The sequence below is a fragment of the Drosophila busckii genome, chromosome X, assembly GCF_011750605.1.
Source record: "Drosophila busckii strain San Diego stock center, stock number 13000-0081.31 chromosome X, ASM1175060v1, whole genome shotgun sequence".
NCBI classification, from domain to species: domain Eukaryota; kingdom Metazoa; phylum Arthropoda; class Insecta; order Diptera; family Drosophilidae; genus Drosophila; species Drosophila busckii.
In genome coordinates, this window is record NC_046608.1 from 1534168 (window position 1) to 1548877 (window position 14710).

Here is a 14710-nt window from a genome sequence, read left to right on the forward strand (position 1 = left end):
TAATTCGCATATAAAAAACACTTTCTAAATTACAAAATTTAGATTGAACTTAAAAATGTATAGCAAGCATAAAATAAATTATGCATTAAATTAAGGAATTACAAATTAAATCGTTTAAAATCAATTTAAACAATATTAAAACTTTAGTTTAATAATTTATTTATAGCAGCTAACAAATTAAACAATTCAATTAAATTGTTGAAAATAAATTTTAAAAATATTAAAAGAATAATAACGAAATTTATAATTTGCTTTGTTTGTTTATGAACTAAGTATTTGCATTTTTTTAGCAGCATAGCATGCAATTATATAATTTATATTTTATATAGCTAAATGTTTGAGCTCTATCGATTGTTATACAAAAATATAATTTATATTTGACATGAAAATTTCTACTGCTTGCTTTTCAATAAATTTCCACATAATTTTTCGTTTACATCATGTAATTGAAGTAAATGTTCGCCAGAAAAAGAGAAAAAACAAATTGATAGGGTGCATTGACTCAGACGCAGTTCAGTTTAATTTGGAAACAATTTGTAGGGTGTCAAAATGAGCGTTACGGGCGCTCTTGTATTTAACCAGGTGTTTCCTCTAATAAAATAACGTAAAGCTCGAAGCATGAATCATGCAACAAGAGCAAATATAATTGCCGCAAACTGTGGTGTGGGTGTGTGTGGAGAAAGAGAGCGCGCTCAAGAGAGAGAGAGAGAGAGAGAGAGCAGTGTTGGTAAACGCAGCGAAGAATGTTGAAGGCCACAAAAGGTCGTAAAAAGTTTTGAATGCGGGGCAGGCAAAACGGCGGTAAGCTGAACGCGTTGAACGTTCCCAACGGTTCGTTCGGTTCGTCTTTCGACTTTGGCAACGCTTTATATTTAAATTCTTTTACTCTTTTTGTTTTGGGTTCGCCTGGCTGCCTGGTCTGGAGTTTTGCTGCGACGATTTTTATTTATTTATTCGAACTACTCGCATTTTTGTTTTTGTTTTTTTTTTTTGTTTGCTTTGTGTGGCTTTCTGCGATTTTGCGTAGGCGCTGCACGTGCGACAACAAAGAAATTCAGCAAAAGATCGACTAATAGATACGCTTTAATAAGCTAAAATGCCCACCGTAAATAAAAAATTGAATTCTAACACAAAATTGTTATGTTAGCGTATTTGTGATATAAAAAATTAAATTTTAAAAATTAATTAATTTAAAGCAAAGCAAAACATGAGACAGTAATAAAAATATATTAAATATATATTTGAAATATATGCAATTGCCATAGGCAAAGACGTAGCTAAGCTTAAAATATATTTTTTATTTTTACTTCAATGCTGCCACGCCCCTGTCTAGGCGCATATATAAAATCTACATTTGTTTGTTGTTGTTGTTGTTGTAGTTGCGCTTGTGCATGCTTAATTAATTAAAAGTACACACGTCTGTGCATGGCTCTGGCTCTGGGGCCTGGCTAGAACAAAAGACTTAGGCGACATACTTGACGCGGCACCCAAATCCATCGCAGAAATGTCGAACGTTTTGTCTGTCGCTGGGCGTGCCGACGTTCCAATTGAGTGACGCTGAACTTCGCTACACACAAATACACACACACACATGTATATAGAGCTATACACACACCTGATAAACACCCACAAGTGTGACAAGAGTTTGCGTCTTGGCCTTGAATTCATTGTCGGCGTGTCTTGCTTTACTTTAGTTTGTATGCATGTAATTGATCAACAAATGCCTGCATTTGTTTAAACAAATTCAATGGCAGACAGCGTTTCATTCACTAGAAGTTTGCAATTTGCAATTTAATACAAAATTTCCAAAAAAAACATTTTCAATTTCTCTGCTCTACTCATTTGTTTGCACTTAGGCCTCATTTCTCAGCTGTGTGTGTTGATTTCACCGCAGCGCAAAAACAAAGTTCAACAACAAAAACAACAACAAATTGCATATGTAAATAAAAGTTAAATTAATTGCTTTTATTTACTTGCATGTGTGTGTGTGTAATTTTTTTTACTTTAGATTATGTAAAAAACGCTCTTTCCGCTCAGCGACAACCCATAAAGAGTTGTCATTGTTGTTTATGGTTTTTGTTGTTGCGCATGCGTAAAACGCAATTTCCAAAGAAAAATGTTTAATGCTGTTTCTTTTATTTGTGTGTGTTGCCTTTGTGATTTATACTTTGACTATTGCGTTTGTCTTTTGCTAAAATAATTAATTTAAAGTTTTAATTAAATTTATTACGATTAGTCAATTAAAAGAAATGCAAAAGTTTAAAAATAGTATTAAATAAATGCAAAATAAATGATTAAATATTTATAGAATATACGCGAGCATAATTAATTAATTGATTTGATTGCAACAAAAGTAATTTATTTACAAAAGGCCAAAAATGAGATTAGTAGTAAATTAATGCAAAAAACATAAATAAAAAGCATGTCGAAACTGTTTATGGAATGCATAATTAATTAATTGATTTTATTTTAACGCTTAAATCAAACTGAGCAGCAAGAAAGCAGAATGAATATAATTAAATATGCATTTAATATAAATAAATGCAAGAAACATACATAAATGAATAAATGTTTATAGAATAAACTAATTGATTAATAAATTTTGCATGCTAACAAAAGTAGTTTACTTCAATTTGTTGAAATTACAATCAATGCAATAAAAATAAAATATAAATTGCTATGCTGAATTTCAAATAATTTTTCATGCAATTTCCGTTTGTGCGCTCAGGTATTTCTAGATATTTTCTTTTGCCTGTGTGCTGCTCATAAAACTGACAATTTATTTTTACGATTGCATGTGTGTGTGTGTGTGTGTTTAGCTCTAGGCATTTATAGCTTATAGAGTTTTTCTTCTAATTTCTTTTTAATGGACTGTCGCCCATCATTTGAAAGATCTCTTTTATGTTTGGCGTTTGCATTTCTTGGAAGCCGAGACAACGCAAATGGTTTTGTCTCTTTATTAAAATGATCAATGATTGTGCATTACACGCTCTCTCGCTCTCTCTCTCTCTCTCACTCTCTTCACTTGTTTTTTATGCTTTGCTCGTGGCTGAGGCTTGGTTTTGAGTGTTCTGTAGAAATTTAAGTGGCAGCTGAGTTGGCAGCCAAATCCTTTGTTAAGAATTGTGAAAGGTTTTGTTTAGCTGTAGCTGAAGCTGAAGCTGAAGCTTTGCCAAGAAAGCGAGTTATACATATTATAAATATATTTAGCTAAGCCGAGTCTTTTGTTTACGCAACTTTCATAGAACAAACAACACGCTAGTTGAAGCTTCAATTACAAAAAGGTTTACTTGTCTCTTTAAGACGCGACAAAAATAATATCTCGGTCTCTCTTTCTCATGCGTTGTGCTTAAAGATTTCTTGAATTTCGCAAAGGTAAACAATAAATTTTATTGTTTTGCCTACCAAACAAAAAGAAGAAGAAGAAGAACACAGAGCTTAACAACAGTTGAATGCTTTGCTTTTTATTTTGTTGTTTGCGCTTTGTTCTGGCTCCGTCTGGTGCAGAGAGAGAGAGAGAATTCGAAACCGATTTCTCGAATCCGGTTGCAAGCACTTAATACCTTTGCATGCATACACAGACATCAGATATATATATACGATATATCTATATCTATGTATAATAATCATGATAATCATTTTCTCTTGAATGCTGTTTGATATCTTTGAGTTGTTGTTATGGAGGTTTTCATTTCATTTCATTTTGTTGTTGCTGCTGCTGCATTGGCGTATTGATTGATTGATGTTTGATTGATTGACGCAGTGAGTAACTCTCTGGTTCGCCTTGAAAACAACGCAACGCGTTTCCGTCCAACTCTGCAGCTTCGGCTTCATCATCATCATCAGTAGTGCCACCACCTGTTGCTGTCACTTTCACTCGTCGAGCAACTCTTTGCATAACTGCCGACCACCCAACTCCCCCTTGGGTGGTGTTGAACTTTGCGTTGACCCCGCTCAGTTGAAGCTTTTTTTACGACACACACACACTGCGGAAACACAAAACGACAAACTTGAAATCGAAATCAAATGGAATGAAAAGAAATCAAAGATGCTTGCGCAATTTCCGATTGATTGCGAGCCTATTTGCCGCTTGTTTGTTGTTTTCTTAATTGTTGTTACAAAAGCCGCTTAAATGTTGTCTCTGGGTCACCAGCACACACATTCAGAGATGACTGTGCAGCAGCGAGGAGGAGAAAGAGACAGCGAGAGAGCAAGAGCAAAATTCGCAGCCTGCTGAGTCACTGAACTGAACGCAGGATCAAATTAATCAATCAATCAATTAATAATCAAGGGGGCAGCATTTATTCTATGCAATGCTTAAATATTAAATATTTATAATATTCAAATATATTTTTATTTATTTAAATTACAATACTTTGAGCTTTAATTTGTCATCATGTTTTTATTTGAGCTTAAATAATTTTTTCTTTTTCATGTGCATATATAATTCATAAATATTTTTTTATATGAAATTATAGTATGTACATAATTTTAATTTTTTCGTTTTCATTGAGTTTAAATTTATTATGATTTTACATATTTATTTTACTTATTTTTTATTCTAACTTTTCTTTATTCTGAACTTTTTTATTTCATTTTAATTTAGTTTTGCTATTCATGCATTTTATTTTTTTCGCATTTATTTATTGAATATTTGCTAGTGTGAAAAGTTCATCAGAGGCTGTTTTAATGTTGCTTATCATTAAGTTAATAAATGTTTACATGGACAGCTCGCCACCCACCGCCGCTCAGCGCCCAATTTGTAATTTTCCAAAGTGAATTGTTGTTGTTGTAGCCAACTGCGGTTGCTGCTGCTGCTGTTGCTGTTGCCTGTTGCTGCTATGCCAGCAATTGTTGCTGCTGTTGCTGTTGAAGTTGCAGTTTGCCACGACTCATTTCACTCGACGCGCTCCGCTCTTGGCTTGACTTGGCTGTGTGGCTGCCTTGTTTGGCTTCCTTCAGCTGCTGGCTGCACGCCTAAGTGGATTTTCAGTTGTCGCTGCGTGCGTCGTTCGCCTTACATGCGCTTTATTAGCCCAAGCGGCAACGTGCACCAGTTGGCGGCGTCTCTAGCGTGTTGCGCGTTACATTTTTCATGGCAAATGGACAAACAGACAAACGAACGAACGAACGAACGGACGGACGGACAACGAAATGTTTTCTAATGTCAAAGACACGATCAATTACAAGCGGTTTAGGCGACGGCTCGTGACGTTATCGCTATTGTCTTGCCAATAGTGCGGGGTGGGGTGGGGTGGCTGTTGGGGAGGGGGTGTGCATTGGTTGGGTGTGGGTTCAGTTAAAGTCGCGACAGACTGACAGGCAATGCAGTCTATAGAACGTGCTTAGCATTAAGTTTGTTCACATACAAATTCGAATTGTCATTGTCCCATAAATAAATTCCTTGCTTCTAACTACGCACTGGAAATTAGCAACTAAAAATAATTGTCCATCATATTTTCTCTCTGCCTACCCCAATGGCTAACACTTGAATTGAAAACTGTTGTTGACATTAATTAAACTTTTTTTTATTCTCATATCTTTGCAGGTAAGCAACGTTTATTTCTTTTACCGATAAGCAGTCAATTGGAAATTGGAAATTCTGATAAAAATAGTGTGTTGGGTAATAAATAATGCAATGATGACCCAGTTGTAAGCCCCACATATTCAGGTATGCGCGCTGCTATAAATTTGTTTAGCGTATAAGTCAGGCCAATTGATATATCAAAATATTGGGCCGGTGGTCGGCCCCCCACAGGGCTGAGAGAGAAGCCTGCGCGTCTGTCTCGCTATATTGCCACACAAACTAATTTGTTGTCGATATCTTATCATATTAGAAAATGTGGCAAGCCGCACACAATACAAATAAAACAAATAGCTAGCCAAAAAAGTAACAAGTATAAAATAATTGAAATGAAAATAAACCAAAGCGCCAGCTAGCGCTAGTTACTGAACTATGCATTTAGCCAAGACACAATATAAAACATCGCCGTTGATTTAGCCAAGACTTGCTCCGCGCTGCACAATGGTTTGCATAGTTGCTATTGTCTGTGCATAGATGGCGCTAGCGACATTAGCAAGCAAACGCGTTTATCAAATTTGCCGTTAAAGTTTACAAATGCTTTAAATTCTTTTGGCTTTATTCATTATGCAAGCTCTTGGTTTTATTAGCTATTTAAATAAATAGCAATGCATACATGTGTGTGTGTGTGTGTGTGCGTGTGTTGTGTCTGTGTGTTTAGTCATTAATTATCGATAAGATATGGGCTAAGTTTGCTTCACAATAATGGCTAATGATGAATGAATGTTTTTTTTATGATTAACGTTTATTGTTTGGTAAATCCCAATGTGCTGCTCGCTGGTTGGTTCTACCTGTAGCTGGGCACGCTAAGCGAAAACCCAAGAGACGCCACTGCACAATTGCAACATGTTTGCAACATTTTTTGGGCAATATTTGTTTTCTTTAATGGGTTTGCCTTTGCGCGACCTTGACGCCGGATGTCAAAGCACAACGAAGCGCGACGTGCACGTGCAGCAACCACAAGCCACAACAGCAACAACAACAACAACAACAGCAACAATAATAGCTGCAGCAACAAGTTGTTGCCAAGTTGCTAGAGTTAGATATACGCAAGTAATGCTGGCTAACAATGGTAAAACGGAACCCAAATCAAAAGGCATTTGGCGAAATAAAAATTAGGTGAAATGGTGAATGAACTTGCACGCCTTTTGTTTTAGTTTAGGCCAACACACACACACACACACAGCCAAGCAAAAAGACAGACAGACGAATGCCTTAAAGCCAACCACAAGCCGCCAAAGCAATAATCACAACCACAATATGGACCAGTCAAACCGCTCTTAGCCCGGCTCACAACACGCGACTGCAAAACGAGACCAGCTGCAAACACACAGAGAGAGATAGAGAGAGAGAGAGCGAGCGAAAGAGAGAGCGCCATAGATTTGCTTAAATAATCAACAGCATTTACATTTAAAAGACTTAAGCGCCAGTTAGTTGTAATTAAGTATTGGTAAAAATAAAAAATAAAAGAATTTAAAGCGCCATCTTTTCCACTCTCTCTCTGTCGCTTTTGAGTCTCCCACGCTGCTCTCGCTGCTGTGCTCATTAGTTACGTGCTGTGATCTTGTTTGTTTTGCACTTGGCTTAAATCAGCTTAATGGGCATGGACGTGGCCACAACGGGGGGCAGCGGGGTGGTGAGAGTAGCGGAGGTGACAACAGCTTTTCGTCATTTTATGTGCGAGCGGAAGTCTTTGTGTGTGTCTTTTATGTTTATGGGAGTGCCAAATTCAATTAACGGTGCTCTAAGCTGAGCTTTGTTGGCTAACAGCTGTTTGCTGCAGTTTGACAGGCACTGGCTCAAACAAAACCATTAGAATTGATTGGGCAAAACACATTTGCTATGCATTTTGTTTTTGTTTCACATACTCAAATTGCATAAATTGTTTACTTTACATTAACTGTTTGCCTACTGTTGTTGCTATTTGGTTTTCTCTCATTAATTATGCCAACGATGCGGAGGCTTTTTTTATTTTGCACAAGGAAACTTTCCAGTTCGTTTAATTTCATTACGTTTACAGGCTAGAATTCATTTTAAAGCAACAACAACGACAATAGCAGCAACCACAATGCAGGCAAAGGCTAATAATATATTTTGTATGCTGTTGCTGTTGCTGCTGCTGCTGCTGCTGCTGCTGCTGCTGTTGAGGAAAAGGAAACGATTGCCATTTGGCCCGTCAGCGTTGCTAAACTGTTTGCTATGTTCTTTGCCAATTATGCAATGGCCAGATTGCCCCCATCCCCCACTCTTTGTTAGCCCGAGACCACGCCCAGCTGTTGCCAAAGGCAGCAGCGTTTGTCTTCGTTGACTTTTAGCAGCTGTCACCAGCCAGATTTGCATTCTTCACTGCTCTCCATAGCAGTTCGTTGTTTATATTGTGTAAGAGCAAGAGGGAGAAAGAAAGAAAGAGAGCGAGCGACTTTGTTAACTTGTCTAGCTTTGTTAGCATGTCTCTCTATTATTTGTTTTTAATTTTCAAAAGAGCAATCAATTGTCGGCTATTGTTTGCTGCTGCTGCTGCTTCTAATCGCTGATCTTCATTATTTACATTTTTTTTGTATTTTTTTTTGCTAGCTTGTGTTACGCTTGACAGACTGTTGGGTCCAGTGGCTTTGGCAGAAGCGCATTCAGCTGTTTGCTGGTCACTCATTATTGCTCCTCATCACCGCAGCTCGCACCCCGCACCCCGCACCTCTCTCTCTCTCTGACGCTATTTTGCTTTTGTTCTTTCTGGTCAAGCCAAATGCACTGCAAGCGGCTCTCTCTCTCTCTCTCTCTCGCTCTTGCCAAACACACGACAGTGCTGTCAATTTAATTTGTTTAAAAAAGCTATTTTAGTGAGCAGAATTGCATAGAAACTGACAAGAAAAAAGCTGATTATATTTATAGTCAAGTATTGAATCAAACTCTGTATCATTTTGCTGCTTGGCCAAATTTTAAAGCAATATATTTCTAAACTTACCATTTTGCTCAGTCTCTGCACTTTGTTAGATTTTTATTTTATTCTAAGAAACATTTACTGACTAGACTATTTAATTTAAAATGCTCATACTTAAAGAATATTAAGCATTTTTGCATTCTTTCATAGTTCGCTTGCTAATTAAATTTAGCATAATTGAGCTCGTTTTTTGATCAAATGCTTAAAATATTTGCTGCGCGCTTCGCTCTTCGCGCAAAGGTCAGAACTGACGGGAAAAAGGCCAGTTTGGCTGCACTGTCTGCTATCGCTCACTCACCAGCGCTCTCACGATAACTTGTGTACTCGTGCTCTCGTGCGCGTGTTCGTGCTCGTGTTCACCTGTCGCTTGAACGAGACGACTGCGTGGTTTTGTTTAGTGCTTGGCTTTGCGATTTCAGTTTTAAAACGAAACGCGAGCGCAGCGCACACTAAAAACTCTCGGCTAGGTTCGTGTTCGTGCGTCTCTCGATTACTCATACGCGGGCTACGTCACGACTGCGCGGCGTCTTCGAGTCGTGATATAGTAAAGTAATATGCGCTTGTTGTTTTTTTTTTAACTATTTGTTATTATTTTTGTTGTTGTTACGCAGCTTGTGCTTTTTTTTTTAACACTTAATTTTGGTTATTAAATAAGCAAAAACAAGTGCGCAAAATTATTGTTAATAACGCTGTTGTTATTGTTGTTGTTGTTGCTGAGCTAAGCTAACAATTGTTTGTGTGTGTTACAAAGAAATCTGTGAGCAAAAAGCTAAATTGCATTTAGAAAATTTGATATGAGAATGTGTTGCTGTTTTCATTTTATCTGAACTTGAGCGTATATATACGTACGTTATCTGTCTGTATATATAATTGAGTTGTGCTGTATAAACAGATTAAAGTGCAGATAACCCCAATTGTTTTGTGTGTGTGTTGCCCAATCTAAGATATATATGTGTATAGTATATAGACAGAGCGTGTGACGTAGTCTATATATTTATTTTGCACTTGTTATAATTTACATAGAGTACGCTTCCTGCTGCTGCTGAGGCTGCTGCTGCTGCTGCTGCTTCTGATAATTGTTGCCTTTGGGCGCTGCCGCTCCTTAGCGTGCTTAGCTTCCCATGACGACGACGCTGCAGCAGGAAGCGAACAATATGTGTGGGAGCGACAGAGCAAGCGGCAAACAAAAGGAAGAGGCCAAGTGCTCAAGCTGCCCTTAGAGAGAGGTTCTCAGGCTTGTGTATCGCTGTTGCGTGTATTAAATTTATTTCTTTACCTTTTCGTCAGCTGTAATCCCCAATGGCTTCCAACATTTTTGTGGCTTTGTTAAGCATTAGGATTCGATTCGTTCACACACACACACACACACACAGACATACAGACAAATGCATTTGCAATTAACTGCGACAGCTAATAAATCTATTTGGGTCTCTATCGCAGCAGCGGGTCAGCCTTGAGTCTTGCGCCGACTTTCACTTGCCAGGAATGCAACATGTGTTTGTATTTGTCTCTGTCTCTGTGTCTCTGTGTGTGTAGCAGTTGCAGTTCTAGTTATTGCTGCTGCTGCTGCTGCTGCTGGCCTTGACAGCATTTTTGACCCACTGTGCAGCTTGACCACTTGATACTTGGCTGAACTCGTTAGCTAGTGCAGCTGTACTTAATTTTAATCTAATCACCTTGTGAGCAAGCCAACACGTCTATGCTAGTCCTTCGTTTTGATAAAATAGTTTATAACGCTTGATAAAATATTTTTGGGCTGCGTCAAATTGTATTTGTGCTTTTGTCATTAAACAAATATTTTAAGCCCCCCGCCCCCCCCACTTCAGACGAAAATAGCTGCCCAGAGCTCTTTAAGTGAATAAATTACAAATGATCGATAGTAACTTGAAGTGGACAACTAAGTATAAAGTGTAGAATGCATGACTTTGTAGTATATATAAACATTTAAATATGAACACTCAAGTATTTCAAGCAATTGCTACAGTTTGAAATGTACTTTAATGCATAAATATTGTGTTAGAACACTTTGTTGTTGTACAGTTTGAGGTTTTGTTTGTATATATATACAGTTTGACAGTCACATTGTTTAGTTTGTTTGGTGATTCACCATTGGTGAACTTTTGTAACTTCATCAGTTACCGATCCACAGTTTTGCTTACACCACTGATCATCACCACTTTAGTGTTTCCGTTTTAGTCTTATTCCAATTAAAATCAAACCAGCATTTAGCATTGTTGAAACATTTTCAATCAATCGATTTTGTAATTCAATAATTTATAGCTCTATATATTCATTCTGTCAACATATACACAACATTGGTGTAATAAGCATTGGAATGTATTCTTCACCAATAAATTCACCAACAAATGCCCAGTTTTACTTTTTCATATTTCAACGAATTGGCGTTGCATTATAAGCAACAAAAATCAACAATCAAAACTCAGCAATGAAATCAACAATTCAACAATTGCTAATATTTGCACCAATGGGTTATTGCTAATGAATAATGTGAATGTAATGAGTGTCTTCTGATCAAATCAAGGTGCGTTTTGCTTTGATTTGACTACTGTGTGCACCGTTATATTGAGTTGCGAGTCACACGAGCACAGTTAATCACACACAGTCTACACGGATGGTGTGACGAGGGGAGGGGGTCGCCAAACAAAGCTCCAATACAAATGCCAATGAAGTAAACAAAACAAAATATAAAGCAAAAGCACCGTTAAATGCTGAAGTGATCAGCTTAAAGCACAAACATTCATCGAACGAACGTGTTGGCCCACAGCGCTTGCTGCCACACGTAGTGCCACACACATACACACACACATACACACACATACATATATAAATATTGCTTGCTTCATTTGATTAACTGCAGACGACGAAATCTTCGATTAAAAAGTACAGTGAGTGCAATTGAAACAAACAAACCGCTGGCTGCTGTTTAAGTGAAAGTGACAGTGAACTCAACTGACCCCGCCTAACTTTAACTCAGCGACAGAGACAGCAAGTGAAAGAGAGAGAGAGAGAGAGAGAGACAGCTAACTATTCTATTCATGTAATACTAACTACTTTAAATTGTATAATTATTGTTGAAAGGGCGCCTGCAACATTTCACTTTTTCTCTTTCTTTCTTTCCATTTGCAACTGTAATTTTTATAATTGCTACAGCGCTGTGTATTAAAATCAATTAAAATATATAAAATACACACGCATTTTTGTTATTTTGTGCTTGTTACTCAATCAGTGGCGGTTCAATCAACTTTTGGCAGCCCCAACGCTTAATAATAATGAGAGTAGCGCTAAAGCTAGCGTAACCTAACTAACACACACACACACACACACACACACTTAATGTTGTTTTTTCGGCAATTGCGAGTTGTTTTTTTTTTTTTAACTGCTTTTGTTGTTAGTTTAGTTTTGCTGTAACTTTAAGTGCATTTTATGACTATTTGGCAAAGAAAGTTTTGCTCGCTGCTTTTCCGGTTGCCCAAAAGTTCCCACTTAAGCCTTAACTTTGGCCAATTTGTCAATGTTTGATAAATTGCCAGCGCCTGTCAATCAAAAGTTGAGCAGCTGTTGTTTGTTTTGTTAAGCGCACATGATTAGCTTGTGATACGGCAATGATAAATAAATAAATAAGCAGAGCGCGCTCTGATTGAGAGAGAGAGAGAGAGAGAAAGCGGCTAAAGAGTACAACAGTGAAGAGAGGTAGGCGGGGAGGGGGGGAATTGTCGCATCACAACGTTTTGTTTCTGCAAGCTCACACAACACTCTCTCTCTCTCTCTCTCTCTCTCTCTTGCGTAGCAATTAAGTGCACTTTCCTATTAAAGAAATAAAAGCAGCTCAGTCAGACTTATGGGAAACTTTGTAATGTCTTTAAAGTCTTTGCTTAGCTTAGAGTTTGTTTTTGTTTTTGTTTTTGTTATTGTTGCTGCCCTCTGAACTGCACACACAATAATTATGAGTGCGCTTTTCTCTCATATGTTTTCACCGCTTGTGAAACGTTTCATTTACCTTGACGTCTCATTGTTTTCGTTTTCGCAAGATAAAAGCCAAAGCTTCCCTCCCCCGTCCAACTAGCACTGATAGTTGAACAATAAATTGTTTGCCTTATCAATAAATTAGCAATTGCAATTGACAACAGCCCAGAACTTTGCATTGATTTGTAATCATGTAAACTGTTTCATTAGCAGTTGCACTATCTTTAGCATTTATCACTAATAACTGCCTTTCTTTTTTCTTTCTTCTATGCCTTGCCACTGATTTGCCATTTGCCCCAGCGCTTAGTCAGCGCTTTTGCTTTTGCTGATAACAATAATGACCGCATCACCTTGTGTTTTCAGCTGTTTCCTCTCAGCCCCCAAAAAAGCGTAAAACAAATACGAAAATGAATTTAAATACGCAAAGCAAAGAGTGAACAAAACTTGTTAAAGTTCACAACAACAGACTCTCAGTCTCAGTCTCAGTTCGTACAAATTGCTTGCTAATTATTTTTGTAAGCATATTTAGATTACGTTAAGCATGTGTAAATCAGTTGGCTGGCCAAAAGTATATATACTATATATATATAGACATGTGTAGCAGTAACGCTTACTGGGCTAGTTTAGTTTAGTGAACGTTTGCATTATAGATCAGCTTTATATAGCTTAGCACTTCAAGTGAGCTACGTATATTTTAAAAAATAAATACAAATTAGAGCATAAATATACAAAAATTAATTAAATAAAGAAGAAATACTAATAATAAAAATTAAAATAAATAAAAAAATAATAATAATTAAATAAAATTTTAAAAATTACAATTGATATCAAAAAATACTTTTGATACTAAATAAAAGCAAAATACCAATATACCAAATACCCAAATAAAAATGCTCATTTCCATTTCTATTTCAAAGGAGTGTATTGTATGCCAAAAGTAAAATTAAAAAGAAAAGGGTGTTTAATAAACTTTAAAATACATTATTGTATAAAAAGCACTTAAAGGTAGCAGTCGAAATATCAAAGTTACGCAGTAAAGCATTTTGAAGTAGCTCTCAACATGGATAAATAGACAGTCTAAACTTTAAACTGCTTAAGATGTTCTTCATAACTCAAAATCTTGCAACATTCAATTATTGGTTTTTAAATAAAGATTACTTGAGCGCAGCTTTGTGCTTAACTTATGATGCAGCCCTCGTTTAATAGTAGGACTCGGCTAACTAACTATAACACTTTAGCGAATCGACAAAATAACAAAGCCAACCAACTGATTTAGCTACACTTCATTATGTTGCCTTCCTCTCGCTCTCTCTCTCTCTATCTCTCTGCCTCTCTGACTCTCTGACTCGCTCATGCTGCTGCTTGCCACACGTATTAGCCACAACGTGTTTGCATAATGACAACATGTAATTTGGCCTTTCTTTTCGCCGTCGTCTTGCGCGTATTTCTTTAGCCTATTGCGCTCTCGCTCTCTTGGGCATTTTCTTTGCCGCTTTTCTTGCTTGCTTTTCTTTTAGATTGTGTCCGATTGCACAGCAGACTGAGCTGAGAGACTTGGCGTTGGCTGTTGCTGTTGCTCTGATTGCAAATTATGCATGTGCATGTTGCAGGGCTTTTGTGGGCGTGTCGCAGCGCCTCCCGTTGCATGCCACACAAAGTATTTTATGCTAATTTACGACTGCCTTGCATACTTTTTTCTTTTTTAAATTAATTTTGCTGCACTTGCCGCCTCAAGAGTCTCGAGTGGCGTCGACTGCGGCGCGGCGTCTCTATTGTCAGTTCATTATAAACAAGACTCCCATTGTTGTCTTGATATAGTTTGGATATGCATACAGCGTTTGCGCAGGATTTATTATGCTAGCCGGGCTAACCTTTGGACATGGAGCAAGCGCCAGAATTTGAATTGTGGCAATTAAAAGTTCGAAAGCGTCTGGCCAACTTTATAAGGGTTTGTGGAATGTCATGACAAACGCAATACTATATATAATTATTTAAAGCTGCAGCTTGCATAATAAATCAGCTTCAAAATAATATATATACTATATTATGATTATATAGCTTGAGGCCCAATTGAATTGTTGCTGGCTACGCTGTTAACTGTTTTCGTTTTAGACTCTGCAGTCTACTTACAGTTGCTCCAGCTCCAGCTACAGCTCAGCCATGTTTGTCTACTCTGTCTATTTGTCCATTGTCTATTTGTCTAGTTG

At 37.3% G+C, this 14710-nt stretch overlaps 1 protein-coding gene across 3 annotated transcripts in view; it reads left to right on the forward strand.

The window, feature by feature from the left end:
• LOC108606443 (partitioning defective 3 homolog) overlaps positions 1 to 14710 on the forward strand; it is a 33463-nt gene that overhangs the window by 7374 nt on the left and 11379 nt on the right. For 2 of the 3 annotated variants that reach the window (XM_017996554.1, XM_017996557.1), the window contains exon 1: positions 8972 to 9068. The exons of the other annotated variant lie outside the window; for it this stretch is intronic. The gene's annotated coding sequence lies outside the window, so the exon portion shown is untranslated. Of the gene's footprint in view, positions 1 to 8971; positions 9069 to 14710 lie in introns of those variants that run through there. 3 annotated transcript variants of the gene reach the window in all.